Source organism: Chinchilla lanigera, unplaced genomic scaffold (genome assembly GCF_000276665.1).
Source record: "Chinchilla lanigera isolate Chin_1 unplaced genomic scaffold, ChiLan1.0 scaffold00016, whole genome shotgun sequence".
NCBI lineage: Eukaryota > Metazoa > Chordata > Mammalia > Rodentia > Chinchillidae > Chinchilla > Chinchilla lanigera.
Window position 1 is genome coordinate 3,016,259 of NW_004955417.1, and position 18,261 is coordinate 3,034,519.

Here is an 18,261-nt window from a genome sequence, read left to right on the forward strand (position 1 = left end):
TGATCTTCAGTTATCAGGTTTTCTAATACCCCTCCTATATACTAACTAACCCAAAGAATTTTAAATGCTATCACATTTAACTTGCAGAAAAGTAATATTCACCTAAAAGGTACAGGAGCAAGTCCTAGAAGGTCATGGTAGGTCAGCATATTCCACCAGGGGTGCCAGGAAGGGAGGGGACCTCCTGGGAAGAAGAGAACTTGCCCAGTATGCAGGCTTCCTGCCTATTGCCCAGGAACATCTTTTCGTTCCTATACAAGTCCTATCCCATACCAGGGCTTGCTAAGAAAGTCTTTTCTCACAAATACAACAACTCCTTCATCTTCTCAAAAATCCAGTTCTTTAATAATCTTGATGTGTTTTCCACAGTTCTTCATGGCTCCAGAACATGAAGTGGATGGACTTGATTCCAGTAACAGTGTTATAACTGCAAAGGAGACTTCATCCTCTAAAAATTCCTGCAATGACAAGTCAATCATTTTTAAAACCAAGTTAAGTTAAATAATAATAAAGTCCTCTAAGGACGAGCTGAGTTAACATTGGTAGAATATCCCTTCTAGCATAGGCTGCTTAAAATCAAGAGGAAACTATTAAAAAAAAAAAAAAAAAAAGTAGAATATCCCTTCTAGCATAGGCTGCTTAAAATCAAGAGGAAACTATTAAAAAAAAAAAAAAACCCTATGGGAAAAGTTTATTTTTCAGGACTTGAAAAACAGAAAAAGGCAAAAGCATGCAATTCTCAAGGACAGTAGGATTCTTTCATGGAAACATCTTCTTATTTAGTGCCACAATAGGGGCAGGAATATTTGTATCTCCTAAGGGGTGCTGAAATCCTCCTCGGGGAACAGTCCTGTCTCCCTGAGTATTTGGGCACTTTGCAGCGTATTGAATATGATCAGTGGGCTCTGTGCTGCAAAGGTAGGTGCCACCTTCCCTTACTTTCTCATCAAAAGATCTCTTGGATCCTGTGTTGCTTTCCTTGATATTTGGATGGCATGTATTGGTTATTTCATAGGACTGGGTACTCAAAGCTTGTTGCTAGCAAGCTATCTAATTCAGCCTTTCTATGCTAGATGCTCACCCCCAGAGCTGCCAAAGAAATGCCTAGCCTTGGCCATTTTGTGGTCACTGGGACTTCCGAATATTCGAGGGGTGAAAACAGTGTCCTGGTTTCAAATTCTTAGTTCTTTGATGAAGGTGGCTATTCTCTGTTTCATTTCCTTTAACCGGGATTGTGCTATTACTGACTGGGAAAAGAGAGATCTTTTCCAGGTTTGAGAATGCTTTGGATGCTGAACTTCCTGATACCTGAATTGCAGAAGCCATTCTCCAAGGATTCTATGCATATACAGGAAGCTCATTCCTAGCCAGCATAGCAGGTAAACCCATTTCTTAAGATATTATGTAGCATACAAAAGCTTTATCCAGAATAGGTGCACTGGTTAAATCTGATTTGCCAGCTTTTTGAAGTAAAATTTAGTCTGCTCTTTACTACATGGTTATCATTAAATCTCCATATGTGATCATTCACATAGACTATGTAGAATGTAGTGTCCTTCAAGTTGTGTCTTTATATGAAACTTTGTAATATAAAAAGGTTTTAAAGAACAGTAAGGATTGTTTGTCCTCCTACATGTTATTGCATTTGACTCTACCAAGTTGAGTACTTTAAGTATTACATAAAAATGTATTTATATAACCATTTTTAAAATAATGTCATCACAGATAAAAGACATTTGCTGCATTTCTCCATTACCACAAAATCTAGTTCCCCTGAAGAACTAACCACCATCAATAGTTTGATGTGGGTCCTCTCCCTTGTTCATACATTTACTTTGAGAAAGTACACTGCACATTATTTTACATATTTGTAATACCAGTAGTAGTAAAATGCTTCCACTAATTTGAATTTCACAACATGTCTTGAGATTACTTCCTATGTTAGTATGTAGTTGTCTAGCCATTCTAATACCTGCTACATTCCCCAAATTAATTATTGGATTAATAATAATTGAATTAATTTTCTGAATTTTTCCCAATTATGGTGACTGGTACAATGAACATGATCCTGTGTGCATGCACTGTTGTTTTTCAGCAACAGTGTGGCCCCCACTGAAAATATATTTGCAGCAGAATTTGGAAATAGTTGTAAAGCAGTCTGGAATAAATAGAAGATTAAGTGACAAGCCACTTACTGTATTCAAATCACAGAAACTATAATAATCTAGCATATAGGGAAGATATTAAATATTGAGTTTTGAAACAATATATTTGGAAACACAGACAGGCTCTCCTACACATAATGTTTTTTATGCTTTAAATTTTCACTTCATTTTATTAAAACTTCTCATGAGGATTTCTTAAAGGTGGTCCAGGTCAATAAGACTCTTTGCTCACTCTTACAGATTATTAAAAAGTGTATGCCTGATTTCATTTTTGAAAAGATTTTAACAGGTTTTTTTTCAAATGAAAAAAGTTATGCTGAAATAACTTAAAGTAAAATTAACTAATTTTAATGCAATATGCAGTTTTTCAAATAATAGGTTCCAAATAAGAAAAGGTTTAATTTGCCTACCATAATGAATTTTTAGAGCTATCTCTTAGCAGTCAGTTTGGACAGTGGTAATGTACATGGGTCAAAATCAGAAATACTGGATATATTTAAAGGCAGAGTGCAAAGTTGAAACCCAAATGTCCCTCAGAGGCCCAAGTGTTAAAGACGTGGTCCCTAAACTCTTTACTCAACTTACCAATTACCCGTACAAAATATCAAACACTTGCAGCTCAAAAGAGGAGACATTTAATTTACTCATTGTTTCAGAGGTTTCAGGCCACGAACTGCTGGCTCCAAGGCAGGAACGTCATGGCAGAAGGCCATGGGAGAACAGAGCTGCTCATTTTATGGCAGCTGTGAACCAGGTCCTGGAAACAGCACCACAGAGGAAGACACAGGGACCCCAGAGAGTACCCAAGATCATGGCTCTACGACCCATCCAAACAAACACACAGTATGCTTCATTAATTCCCTCGTTACCTCACAAGTCAAGCCAATCAAGATGCCAATGCAACAACCATCACACCAACTTACAGCACCCTTGGGAGGTGCAAGTGGTCTAGTGGAAAAGTGCTAGGCCCCTGAGGGCACAACCTCAAAGGTACTTCGGGATCTTCATCTCTTCCTTTTCTGTCTTTGCTCCTGAGAGCCCTGAGGTGAATGGACACCATCCACTACTCATTTGCATTGACACCCCAGCCACCTGCTGGCCCCAAGCAGCAGGGTGAGTCATGATTTAAATCTCCAAAACTGTGAGCCAAGTAAAATCATCCTCTTTATAAGTTGGTTATCTCATATGTTTGTTGCAGTAACACAAAGGTGACTAACAGACACTCACAGATCACTACCTGGGACTATACCAGTTGCAAATTAATTTTCACATTCTCTAAATCTCTTTTCTCTGCGTTATTTTCTGTTTGTGCAGATTTTTAGTTTAAGTCAAAATTTTTGTATTTAAGCACATTCAGGGTGGGTGTGGTGGTACACACCTCTAATCCTAACACTTGGGAGGCTGAGGCAGGAGGATCACAGTGAGTTTGAGACCAGCCTGGAGTACATAGTGTCCTGTTTCAGAAAAAGAAAAATATTCAGATATTTTCCTTATCTGTGAATTTATCTTGACTATCTTCTTAGAAGTCATTTCAGTACCGGAATTCTAATTCTCCTGTATAAAATCTACATCAGACTCTTTCTATGGTTTTGATTTGGCAGATGTTTTTAAGGAAAGCCTATTCAAATGTTGCAGATAATATCTCCTGTATTTTTCCATACATTGCTTATGACTGAAATTGCTGGATTTCCATGGAAACGCCTTCGTTTGACCTAGACATTGTCAAATTGCTCTCACCAGGTAACATCCGTAAATCAAGATTTCCTGTTACCCTTCACACTGCCAAGATGTTGTCAGATTTATTAATTTTCCACTGTCAGAGTAACCTGGATACTTTTTCATGGCATGTGTCTATCCTGACTACCCTGATTTAATTTGTATTTCCACGGGCAATAGTGAGGCTGCACATGTGTCTTTACCTTCTGGCCAATTTATGTCACCATTTATACACATTTCATATATCTCTTTCAAATCTATGCCTTTTAGTTTTATTTGGACATTTTAGTTTTATTTTGGACATTTCTTTTTGGCAATTTTTTTATATAAATAGAAACATTTCCCACATTCAATCAAATGTATTTCATTTTATAAGTTCTTTACATTAGCCTTGTTTTGTTATCATCTTTTAAATAGCCTATCTGGAAGCTCCAGTGGCACGCAGTACTTATATAACACAGCCCTTCTATTACCTTGAATATACTGTACTTCTTTTAAGAGTTTTGTAGTTATGAACTTTAAAATTCAAGTCTTCAACCTACCAAGAATTTATTTTACTGTAAGAATGTAATTTTTTGGTCAAGTGTACAGTAATTTCAGATCATGAGTACAGAATTTCCAAGCAGATTATTTATCCTTAGTCATATACAAATTCATTCATTCAAACAGTAATGGATTCATGTACATAGTATTTGTTTGGTACTTACTAAATGCAAGGCATTGTTTTGAAAACTGAAATTACAGCAATGAAAAATTAATAGAAATACCTGCTCTTATGAACTCTGTATGCTAATTAGAAAAGAGAAATGAAAATAATTAAATAAAAAAGTAACAAAACAGCAAAAAATATTATCTATCAGTTACCAAGGTAGACTTAGATATAAATATATACGTATGTGTATAAAAATACATAGGTGTGTCTACATCTATATATGTGCTAAATACATGACAGGAAAGAAAAGTGCGGAAGAGGCACAAAGACGCCCAGAGAGGGAGGAGTTTTAACTTACTGTGCGATGACCAGGGAAAGTTTTGTGGGAACACATAAAACAGACTGAGAACAGTAAGGGAGGGATTCTTTTGCCCATTATGGGAAGATTATTGGACATGGAGAAACAGCAAGCTGCAAATCATCAAAGGGGCAAGAGGATGCTGTATTGAATTTTCTACAAAGAACAAAGACAGGACAGAGGATAGAAGAGGCAAGCAGAAAGCCTTAGTAAGTGGAGGTTTGCAGAGGAAAGGAGATTTGTTCCCATTGAAATCTTACGTAATTTTCAGTATTCACAGATTTCAATGAAGAGTCTGCCTTATTTCTGAGGATTTTGCATATTTTACTATGTATGCCTTGCAAAGACTTGTGCTGAGTGCATAGCACACACTACTCACTCTTTCAACGTATGTTCTTTAACAAGTATAAATGTCTCATCTTCCTTCCTCTAATTCTCTAGCATTTAAACTGGAATTTCACAAATGCCACATGAAAACCCCTTCTTCAGATATTTCTAACGGTCTATTTTTCATTTTTGGGGGGAAATTACTCATTAAATCTTGTGTAAGAATATTCCCTTCTGAAATTCTGCCATAACCCTTACGTGATGAAGTAATTTTTAGAAAGGTAAACAGCATTTCTATTAATGTATATTAGTGATAGAGGACAGTAAGATATATTTTGGGAATTTGGCGTAATGTGAATTTACCATAGAGCGTTCCTTTGTGAAGCTGGTACCTCCTCTTTCTTTCCCAGGTTCCTTTCCCCATCACCAAAAGTCCACCTTGTACTCTCCTATCACTTCCTCTTATTTATTTATTAATATTTCTCATTTTAGAGAAAATATGTAATTTTTTACTTTCTGTGTCTGACTTATTTCATTTAGCACGATGGCTACCAATTCCATCCATTTGCCTGCAAATGTCTTACTTTCATTTTTCTTTATGACTGAATAATATACCATCGTGTATATTTTTTTATCCTTTCATGTGTTGAGGTCAAATACTCTATTTGCATAACTTATCTATTGTGAATTGGTTTTCCATAAACACTGGCATTCATGTAGCAACATAATATTCTCTTCTTAACTCTTTTGCATCTATTCCCAGGATGGGTAAGGTGATCAAATTGTGAGCTTTCTTTTACCTATCAGAGGAGTCTCCATACTGGTTTCCAGTGCTTGTACTGGTTTACATTACCATTAACAATACAATACATTTCCTATCACATCACATTCTTTCCAACAGTTTGCTGCTTTGAATTCCTGAGGACAGATATTCACACTGGGATGAGATACAATGTTAAGATAGTTTTGATCTGCAATTTGTGAGTGGATAAAATGTTGAACATTTTTGTTTACTTTTTCAACTTACTGGCCTTTTGTATTTCCCCTTTTGAAAGGTGTCTATTCTGAAAAAACATGCCCATTTTATTGGGTTACTTGTTTGCTGGATATATCCAACAACCACAATTTAATGGAAAGTTTAATTTAGCAAAAATTTCAAGAGTTCATTCCAGGGATTTTGGGCTCCAAAATACAAACATCATGGCAGAATTAAGCTGTTAGATTTGTAACCACTGCAAAGTGGAGCAAGGGAATAATACCAAAGAGGAAGAGGCCAGGGACAAGATATCGACTCCAAATTCATGCCTCCATGCCCCACTCAGACACACTCAGAAGTGTGCTTTCCTTATTCCGTAGGCAGGTCCCATGCAAGTCAGTTTGACAATCTAGCTTACCTGCACATCTCTCCCCATGTCAGCTTGGACCAAACACATTGCTTTAAACCATTCTTTTCTTTTTTTTGGAATTAAAAAGTTGTATTTTAGTACATGCTTTGAGTAAATAACGAATACATTTATCATGGGTAGTTGGTACATGTACATAATACTTTCTTAATTTTTTTACATGACCTTTCCCCACCTCGTCAATCCATCTCTTCATTAGCTTCCCATCCTTAAAGTCCAAGTTAAGGCAGTTTCATAATTCTGCCTAAAATGATACAACTGCCCTGTACACAACCAAAACACAGTAATCCCTTTCACAAATTTTAAGTCTCAAATTACTAAAAAGTCCAATTCAAATTTTTTTGAAACTCAAGTCAAACTCTTATCTTGACTTGCCATAAAAATTAAAAACATATTTCATAATTACAGATTAAACACTTGCATTCCAAAAATGAGGAATAGGAGATAGAAAGAATAGAACCAAAGCAAGATTAAACCCGCTAGGACAAACATTAAGTCCTGTATCTCTATCCCCTAGATGCAGGGCACATAATGGTGAGATGTGAGTTCTAAAAGGTTTGGAATGTCCTGATGACCTTGTAGGTTGCAGCCCACACAGCTTTTCTTGTGAACTGGCTTCCCTAATAGCCTTCACTTACTCAGCAAACGTTCCTTGTGCCTGGCATCTCTGACTTCCTCAGGTCTCCACTGCAACTTTATCTTCATTCCCACAGCTTCACAGAAAGCTCTCTAGCGGACACATTGCCTAGCTTTCCAGATTTCTCCCTGAAATCTGAGTGAAAACTCTATGGCCTTCTTGTACTATGCATCCAGTGAAACCAGCATCACACATGGTCCATGGGACCTGACTCAGTCCGCTGTCCTAGTTATTTTCTCCTCACTGAGACACAATGCCTAACACAAATTACAGGAGGAAAGGTTTATTTTGGCTTACAGTTTGTGGAGGTTCAGTCTATACACAATGGCTCCAAAGCAGGGCAGCATGGTAGAAAGGCATAACAGAGGAGAAAACTCATGGCACAACAGTGGGAATCCCAGACAGATTGAGGAGGGAGGGAGGGATATATATACTCTTCCAGGCCACACTCTCAGTGATCCTCCCTCTCTAACTGGGTTTCACTTCCCAACAATACACTTAACTATAGACTCATCAATGGAGTAACCCACTGATGAATATCACACACCCATGGTCCAATCACCTCCCAAAAGCTTCTCCTATGGGCACACAAGGCTTTGGAGGGGACATCTACACCTGAGCCATAACACCCACACATCAGGAGGGGACATTTTTCACCATATAGTATTACAGGAAGTTTCATGGCATCCAAAGACCCCCTCATGTCACAAAACACATAAGGTTGGAAACAGACCGGTGTCATTTACTTTTGGTTTTCCACATGCCTGTTGATCTTTCAGGGACAGAGTGCAGTTTATCTATTGGTTTTCTGAAATTGTGACAGTCATCCTTACTTTTTCTGATTTCTTCATTTTTTGTCTTTTTCTTGTTTATATGTCTTTGCTCTGTCTCCTACCTCAATTTCCTCCATATGATTACCATAATTCATTATGGGTTATTGAAGGCAAATGGTCTCCATTTTCTAAAAATGCTTTCTGCTGTATGTGGACATATTGCCTAACTATATGGAAATTAAGAAAATCACATCCTAATTGATCCAAAGTGTAAGTAAGGCCACTGGGTCATTTGGGAGTTGATATCACTGCAGGGTCAGATAGCTATAGTGGAACATTGATTTAAGAAAGAAATATAGAATTTGCAAGTATTTATTAAATAGGAAATGTCCACAACTACAAAGTTGTGACTTGGAAGGCAAGAAGCACCACACAGAATATATTCTATAATTTCTGTGGCTCAGAAATCATTTTAGGGAGTACTTTAGGTCTCTCTGGAGAGCTAGACATGGACACAATTTCTGAGTCACTATGGGAAGGTGATGCCAATGCAGAGGCCTGAAGATTATGAGAAGGTTGAAAGTGTCCCACATGGTCCCCCTGAGAGACATGAGGTGCTCTAAAAAGCAGGTCATTAGTAATACTAGTCTCTAAATCAGAAGATTTTAAAGGAGGTATGTCTTGGGCCTCTGCACAGGGATGGTTTTGATACACCACAAAATAGCCTAAGCATAAGGGATTTATGACCATTTTCCTTGTCTTTGGCAAAAGATACTTTATTGGAAAATAGTGCTATAATTTGGCATACCATATTCTAAACATTTTTTTCTCCATCTTTTAGTTTATATAAGGACAAAATCATATTACAATACAAAATAAACTGTTCCTTTTTCAGATTATTAGGATCAAATAATTAAGGACGTAGTGGTGAAGTACAAAGGATCAAAAAACTGTTTCACATGATGCTTCACTGGACTTAGAAAGAGGACAACAAAAAGACTAGGGCTTGGGTTTTCAGGGGCATCCCCTTAGAAGCTTTATTTGTTGCCCAATAAATATGTTTGTTGAGGCAGATGACCCCTGCCCTTTAATTCCTTGTATCTCTATCTAACTTGTGACCTCAGATAAAGCCTTTGTGCCTAAATAGATATGCTGGCCATTAGATTTTGACAAATTAGTTAGGCATCCCTTGTCCTTTTTTCTGGTAGAGGAGATGTTTAAGATTGACTAGTGCTTAGAGCCAGTCTAAAGAGGAAAGTTGATATCTGAGGACAGATTTTCTCAGTAATTGTGTCAATTATCCTATAAGTCTTTCCTAATGATAAGATTACCAAAACATTATAATTGCATCAGTTCTTTGCAACTTGTGGGGATGAATTTTTCACCTTCACTACTTTAGATATGCATATCCTGTAGGCGTTTTGTTCCATCTAAGACATTCTGAGGGTAACATGATGCAATCTATAAAATGAAACTTTTTACAGTGAGTGGGCAGCGTAACGAGTCAATGTCCTGAACCATTATTCTATGACAAATTGTGGGGCTGTGCATGCAGTTCTTGGGACAGCACTTGAAAGGTACATTGCTGCTATTCTAAGTGAAAATCAGCTGGTCATGAGACACAGCAGGCAATGAAATACTACAGAAAACATTAACAAGATCTAAAACAGCATGATAAAACCTCATAGACTACATCAGTCATTCAGGCAAGAAAACAAGATTGAGGACAATGACGTAGATGGGGGACCACCACCTTATTTGATGCCCTGTAACCCAACTCAATTCATTCTATAAGAACCATCCAGCTTCCTTACTGGTAATGCCAAATGCTAAAATGACTGTGGATAAAAGGACAATTTCTTTAAACCCTGCTGGCAAATTTTACCCTTAGTATAAACTTCTCTGAGTGGGTGGAGAGTGTTATTAGCCCCCAGTTTACTCAGCTGTACACCACTGCCTTTATAATCTAAGCTCACGTGGGGTTTTATGACTATGGTCAGAAAATGTGCCCCAACAACATTCCCACTGCTATACGTTCAGATTTAATATCTCAAGATCTGAATTTTCTAATGATTAGCTTGTGTTTAAATTAATTCAGGACAAACATGATTTCAGCAGAGTCCTTTCTGATAGTCATCATCAGAGACTTATATATAACAAATATTTTTTTAATAACCTACTGGCTGTATTTACCTACTAAAAAACTGATACGTGTGACTATCATGATATGGATAACTTTCATTCTTTTCTTATTATTCTCCTCCTGTTCTTTTGAGATTTTCTCTGAAGGCATCACTGATTAACATTGTTTCTATTGTCCTTCATCACTAGAATGCTATTCTGGTTGGTTGGTCTCATGATCCCACTTTGGAGGGTAATAACTGAAGCCTGACAGTCAGTGTCATAGCTGCTTTAGCCACATTAGAGTAAAAAGAGGTAGGTGTAAGGAAACTCAAAACACTGAGATCACTCTCATTTAAAGACCCAATTAAAAGGGTATCTAAAATGAATAGACAACTCTGAGATGAAGAAATACAACCAGCAAAGTAGATACATGGAAAAATGTTCAGCAATGATGACCAATCAAGAAATGCAAATTAAAACAAGACTGAGATTACACATCACTTCTAAAAGCATGGCTGCCATCAAGAAACCAAGGAATAACAAATGTTTGTATGGTTGTGAAAAGAAAGGAACCCTTTTCCATTGTAGGAGGGAGTGTGAACTGATAGAGCCAATATGAAAATAAGTATGAAAATTGCTCAGAAGATGGAAAGTAAAAGTTCCATTTGATTCAGCTATTCCTCTTCTAGGTATCTTCTCAAAGAGTTAAACACATTGTACCACAGTCATGTATGCACACTCATATTTACAGCAGCACAATTCATAATTACTGAATGTTGGAAGTGGATTATATGTCTTTCAGTAGGTGACTGAATGAACAAAATGTACTATTTATACAAAGTAAGTTTGTACTCTGCCTCAAATAATGAAAAATTTGAGTTATTTGTAGGAAAATAGATTCACTTTGAGACTATACTATTAAATGAAATAAGTCAGATACTCATACTTAAATATGGCATGGTTTCACTTATACTAATGTATATATGTATATATATATATATTAATATAAATAATAGCAAAAATGTGAAAGAAATAAAGGTATTGTAATCAAGTGTGCACAATTTATCTAAAAGTAACGACATGGTGCAATTGTCTTTTAATGTTTTATATGTTCTTTGGACTATTAGTCTGGTTTTCAATTTGTATATATGATAATTACCTTTATAAGGTCTTATAAGATAAATAAATAAATCTTATTTTAGAAAAATAGAAGTGGGAAGATAGGGGAATTGAAATGTGTTACATATATGTACTAATCACCTACAGCTAATGTTATGTTTATGTACTGCAAATATGTACTAATAAAAGTCAAAAAATTCTTCTCTGATAACAAGATCTCTTTCAGAGATGAATGATAAAAAGTATTCTCCTTTAATGATATTGGACAAGCTACTTCTCAAATTCTGCATAAAGAATTTGAATTTTGGCTAATTCAGAAAAATTCCATTTCACCTTCCAAACACAACTGAAAAACAACTTTAGATCAGAAAGCACTAACATTTTGTGATTATATTTACTTCAGGATAAATCAATCCTGGGAATAGAAAAAGGATGAGATGAGTACAAGATTCTGTGGATCACTGCATTAGATGAAGCTAGTTATCATAACCAACACTATGTACAATTCATGCACAAACTTATAACATCAAGCTTGATAGAAGTCTCATCCTTAAGTATGGTTCTGACTAGTCATATTCCTGGCCAAGGGTAAGCCAAATAGCTGTTATCATCTTGCTACTTACGTTAAAAAAAAAAAAAAGCCAACATTGATGCCCAAGAACCATCACACATTCTTTACATTTACTTTTGCAATAAAGATTTACTCTGAGTCTCAGAATCATCAAAGCAGTCATCACAGTAGCACATCTGACAATATTTTAAGGAGTCTCTAGTGAAAGAAAAACACTGACTTACATTCTACCCATGCATCAGCACAAGAATCAAATGTCTCTCTTTCAAGCATGACTAATGGGATTTTGGAAAGTTTACATAATTTATTTTTATAAAATATCATGGAAATGCAAACTTGTAAAGAAACATGGACCAAGCAGAATCAGCCCAGAAAGATGAGACAACAATGACATTGGAATAATATATTGTTCTCTTTTTCATTAACAGGAACTCTTAAAATTTAAACAATTTATGTCCTATTCTGATTAAATTTTTTGTGTTTTTAGGAGAAGTGAAAAACCCTGCTCAGACACTTCCCAGAAGTTTGATTTCTGCTCTGTCCATTGTGATGGTGGTATACTTATTGACTAATATATACTTCCTGAAAGTTTTGACACCAAAGGAAATCAACTCTTCAGGTGTGCTTGCATGTAAACAGAAAGGAAATAATCAGATATAACTACTAAAATAAATGGGTATACCTTTATAAATAGATTTGTTTGACATACCTATAGTAATATAAACATAATGTGCTCATATTATTGACCTTGCAAAGAATCCAAGAAAAAAAATGAAATCTGTGTTGAGCTTGTTAATATGGTAGCTGGACAGGATTCCAATCAAGAGAGCAAGCAGAAGCCTGCAATAACTCTCAAGAAGTAGCTGAAAACTTACAATTAACAATTTCCATTTTATTAGTCAAAAACATAAAGGAGACTACAACTCATTCAAGGAGCTAAGGAGACTGCCTCTCTTGTAAGAAGCACTAAACTCATATCACAAAAGAGACAGATTCAGGAAGAATGAGGCATTGTCATATGAATTTGCAAAAATGCCAAAGTGACTATGACTTTTTGAATTTTGCTTAATGTTTGTAGATTCTGTTGCTGTCACATGGATGGACAGAGTATTCCCTTCCATGCAATGGGTCACTTCACTGGGGATTTCAACATCACTGATTGACATTAATTCTTGTAGAATACTTTCAGGATCAAGGCTTCTCTACTCTGCAAGCCAAGAAGGACAATTGCCTCTAATCTACACTATGCTTAATGAGCACCTCTCTCCTGTGGTAGCTGTGATTCAGTTAATCATTTTAACATCTACTGCTATCATAGTATCAAATGTAATCAATTTAATAAAATACATAGGATTAATACGTTATTCTCTGAGTGGGATAAAGATGCTTCCTTCGCTTAAACTAAGGTACCAGGATCCAGATCTACAGAGACCTTATAAGGTAAACTAAAATTGAAATATTAACATTAAATTTCTAAATTCCTTATTTTAGTAAATTTTATTGAAGCTGTATGGATGCTTCTCACTGATTTCTGCCCCAATATATGAAACATCTAGTCTGGTCTGCAATTGCCAATTTTCTTTATGATCTGAGTTTTTGGTGTAAAATTTCAAAATTGGTATTTTCATAATGAAGGTTGATGCCTTTTTTGAATTTCTAGAATTAGTCAGAAAATATTTAGTTTGTACAAGAATTAATGATCACCATAAAAATTGTGAACTTTTAACAAGATTGAATTACTATTCTATAGGATTGTTTGGCAAAACTACTATAATTTCTTACAATTTACTGTATGATTTCTGGTGTGTATGGAACTGAAGTTTGAGCTTGAGGGCTCATGACTGATAAGGAAGTGTATGCCACAGAGCAATACTAAAGACCCTTACAAAATACTACTTAAACACACTGCTTTTGTAGAGAGACAGACCTCTGTGCCCAGGTACGTAGTGTGGTGAGCAGAGAACATGTTGAATGAGTGATTCCCAACATTTTGGCACCAGGAATTATTTTTTTGGAATAGACATTTATGAATAGATTGCAAGAAGGGATTCATGGTTTCCAACTTATTCAAGCATACTACATTTATTGTATGTCTTATTTCCATGAGTATTATATGATAATATATAATAAAATAATTACACAGCTTGCCATAATCCAGAATTGGTAAGAGACTTGACCTTGTGTTCTTCTAACCAGATGGTCAAATCTATTCACATGCTACTATAAAACCTGCCACCAGATGCAATTTAATTGACATCTGCCACTCACTAATATGGTTGTGACATATGTCCGCAAGTAATTGATTTATTACGGTCTCTGTACACTCAAACCTCTCTGCTAATGTTAACCTTCATTTGCTGCTGTTTCCCTGGATTAACATCACCACATCAACTGCATTTCAGATCTTCAAGCATTAGTTTTTGACAAGAAGCACACAATCTAGTTCTTTACAGGTACAGTTCAGAGTAAGGTTCATGCTTCTATGACAATCTAATGTCACTACTGATCTGACAAGAGATGGAGCTCAGGTGTAATGTGTAATGCACTTTCATATTTTGAAGAAAAAAGAAGACAAAACAACACCATCAAAGACATAAAAAAATAATAAAACCTATACAGAATTTCAACACAAGGTGATAGGAAGCTAACAATGTCATAAGAAGTTGTTATATTACATATTGTTCTCTTCAACAAAGTTGCTTAGATTACCAGATATAAGAATGCAAGACTGATCAAACAATTAAAGAGAATAAATAATAATAAAAATAGAAACAATACAGAGTTTCACTAATCAAGATAGTAGGAATTCAATTTGTTGTTATATTGCATATTGTTGTCTTCAAATTTGTTGTTCAGATTACCAGGTATAAGCATGTTAACTTGGTCAAAGAAAGAAAAATTTAAGCATTAACTATTCCTTTCAATAAACCAATAGACATCAGCACTACAATTATGCCAGCTATGGAAAGAATGAAGAAAAGGAAAAATATATATGGATATAAAAGGATAGCAGGAGGTAATATGAACAATGTGGAATACGGTGAATACAGATGAAGCTTTGCTTCCTGGCACACTGATCACCTCCTACCATCCTGCCCAGTTCCTGGCTCTCTGTTCCTAGGACTGTGGGGACCCCCTACACTAGATGATAGTCCCTGCTTTCATCCTTTTATGGCTACATATGAGTGTTGTAAAATAACCAAGCCATCATAAGCAGGAGAAATAATATCACACTCATCTTTGAAAACATCATTCTGGAAACAGAATAAAAAATGAGTGAGAAGGTGTGAGTAGAGATAGGGTAAACAGCTGGCCTGGATTCTTTTAGAAGCTGTGCTTTACGTAAGAGAATTCCAAGGCTCGTATTCATTACCCTTGATAAAAGAAGCTGACCTGGAAATGAAAGTGGGCATCCTGATACCAGAATCCAAATTTATGTAATATATACTATAGAAAAGAATATATTATTCTGTGAAAAACACGTTGATGTTGCTTTCTCTGATCTTGACATCAGAAATACTTGGGCTATTCCTAAACTACTGTTCTGTGTACACCTTGTACCCTTCTTGCAGAATTTTTGTAAAGCTTCCTGGCATGCAGTTTTGTGATACACATTTATCACATCTTTATTGTCTTTATCTACTGCATATCTCTTTGTTATTTTCACTTATCTTGTCTTTGCATGATACAAGCTGTACTATGATATAATGCACAATTTAGAAGTTTCCATAATATGTTTTCTTTCTTAATCAGGTTATAAATATAACCAAGGTTACCCATTTAAGATTCTTCTTGCATATCAACATGGTATGAATGTAAAGGAAAATAAAGTAATTCATCCCAGTCATTAAAATAATCTTTTGTGTCTTCATGCTAATTTGTATTCATATATTCATCCCTGAGAATTCAAATTTGGACAGTATCTTTGGTCCACACAAACCTGGCTAAATATCAATTTCAAAGAGATACTTATGCAGAAAGGTCACTGACCATATTATGAGAAATATCAACCTGTACCATCTTGCACTTCATTTTTTCCCCAAAAGAGCTTCTTCTTTACCTATGAGCATCATAAAAAATGTGAATGAAGTAACTTTGGTTGGAGATATTTGTCCATTAAAGCTGAACTAAAACACTAAATAAATCTTTCTCCTATTGTTTAAATTTTATTGGTACACTTTAGATGTACCAATATGCATGTGGTACACTTTAAATGTACCACATGCATCATAGGGAATATATCTTGCTTCTTTTTTCCCATTCTCCTGTCCTCCCTTCAACTCCTCTTCCCCTCCTTATTTACAAAACCTTTGTTTTAAATTTTGCTATCAATTCTCTTTTTTATGTGTCTTTTTTCCTTTCACCCTGCCCTGACTCTTTTTCCCTTTCTCATATGAAAATTTTCTTCCCTTTTCCCTATTATACATTTTGGTCCTTATTTACACTTTTGGTTTCTCACACCAGAGAAATAATACAGTAATCATATGTGTCCCTCATGTGTACAGTGGCAGTTTGTAATTGCTAAATCTTGAAAACAGCCCAAATGTCCATCAACCAATGAACGGCTAAAGATGTGGTGTTTTTTAATGCAATGGAATATTGCTTTGCCATAAAGATGGATAAGCTTGAGACATTTCTAGCTAAATGGATGCATCTTGAGACCATACTTTTAAGTGAAATATGTCAGAAACACATTTAAATAAATGACTCTTTATCTGTCCCATCAAGTATACTAAGATGAACTTAGATTAACTATTTCTTCTAGAAATGAATTATTAACAATGATTTTATACTTCAGATTTCTCTGAATCAAATATTTCTTCCACCTTTAATTATGTGAAATTCCTACATTAGGGCAAATTTGTACATATTACTTGAAAAAATATAATAAACAAATAGCTTTGTTTCTGAGATACATAGACTAATAATGTTTACATGATTAATATTGGAATAATGCTATTATTTATTTATGACATGAAGTAATGTATCATTTCATTTTTGAAAGGACAAATTTACATTGATTTTAGTGAATGAATGATACAATGTAGTGACCAGAGCAGTAATTTATTTTTAAAAATTTAAGGTATGTTTAATGTGCATTAATCTCACTTTCTATAACATGAAACTAAGTATGTCCATCTAACTGTATTTGAAAATATGTATGCAGCTACTTCCCCTTTTTATTTATCACTTGTAGAGCACTTTGTCTGAAAAAAACTTATGAGAAAAAATCATCACTAACCTTAGTTTTCTTTTTACTCTCAGGTTTGGCTGCCAATGATATTTGTAGCTTCAGCTTCTATCTCTCTAATTTCTAGGCCAATCATTCAGTCTCCTAAAATGGAACATATTTATCAAGTTGTCTTGGTTTTAAGTGGAGTTCTGTATTACCAACTTCATGCTCACCTCAATCAAGGTTCTGTTTGTTCTGAAAAAATAACTTGTTGTTTACAAGTATTATTTAATGTTTCACCTTTAGAAAATCATGGGAATTATATCTCTACAGACAAAAACTAACTATAAACATATATTTGTGAAAATAAAGGGCTTTAAATTTTGAAATGTAGGTGAATAAATAGATGCCTATAAATCCCCAAACTATGTAGAGCTAGTTCAAACCATCACATTATAACCCTCAGTTGTTAATAACTAAGGAGGTAGGAGCTCAGATTTCCAAATCTAAATCGATGATATATAGATGTGCTATGATTTGGATCTGGAACATTCCTCAAAGTCTCAAGTGTTGGAGAGTCAGCCCCTGAAGGTGATGCTAATGAGAGTGGTGGGCAGTAGGAAGTGACGCTGAGGTGGACATCGTAAATCATGTGAAACACGCCTTTCAAGGACATTATTGTCTTGGCCATTTCTTCAGTGTCTCTCCCTGCATTCCTCTTTGCCATGTGAACACACATTTCACTCCACCACATCCTCTCCAAGATGACATTCTACCTCACCACAGGCCTGAAGCAACAATGTCACAAACCACGAGGTAAAATAATTCTCCCACCATGGAAACCTCAGAAACCATGAGGTAAAATAATTCTTTCTACCTTTCTGAAAATTTTCTCTACAATAGAAACCTAACACAGAAAGTTGGTACTGAGATCCAGGGTCCTTCCTGTGAGTACACCCAACAGTGTGGCTTGTATTTTATTATCTAGCCAAGCTGTTGGTATTAACTGTGGTGACAGGTCCCGAGAACGAGGTACCCACGGATGAATAAGAAAAGGTAAATAAGAAAAACAGAAGAGGCAAAAGTCTGGAATCAGGGGGCCCACAACCTCTGGGACTGCAGCAGCCCTGATCACCCATCTCAATTGCCTTTTATTAGAACCCAGAACATAACTCAGACCAACAGGAGTAATTCATTGTCCCTTTCCATTTCTGCCTCTCAGCTGATGGTAACCATCCTCGGG

General features: G+C 35.6%; 1 pseudogene; it reads left to right on the forward strand.

Annotated features, from left to right (window-relative positions):
* The first annotated feature begins 617 nt into the window (after positions 1-617).
* On the forward strand, positions 618-17,407 carry LOC102029290 (annotated as a pseudogene).
* The last annotated feature ends 854 nt before the right edge of the window (positions 17,408-18,261 follow it).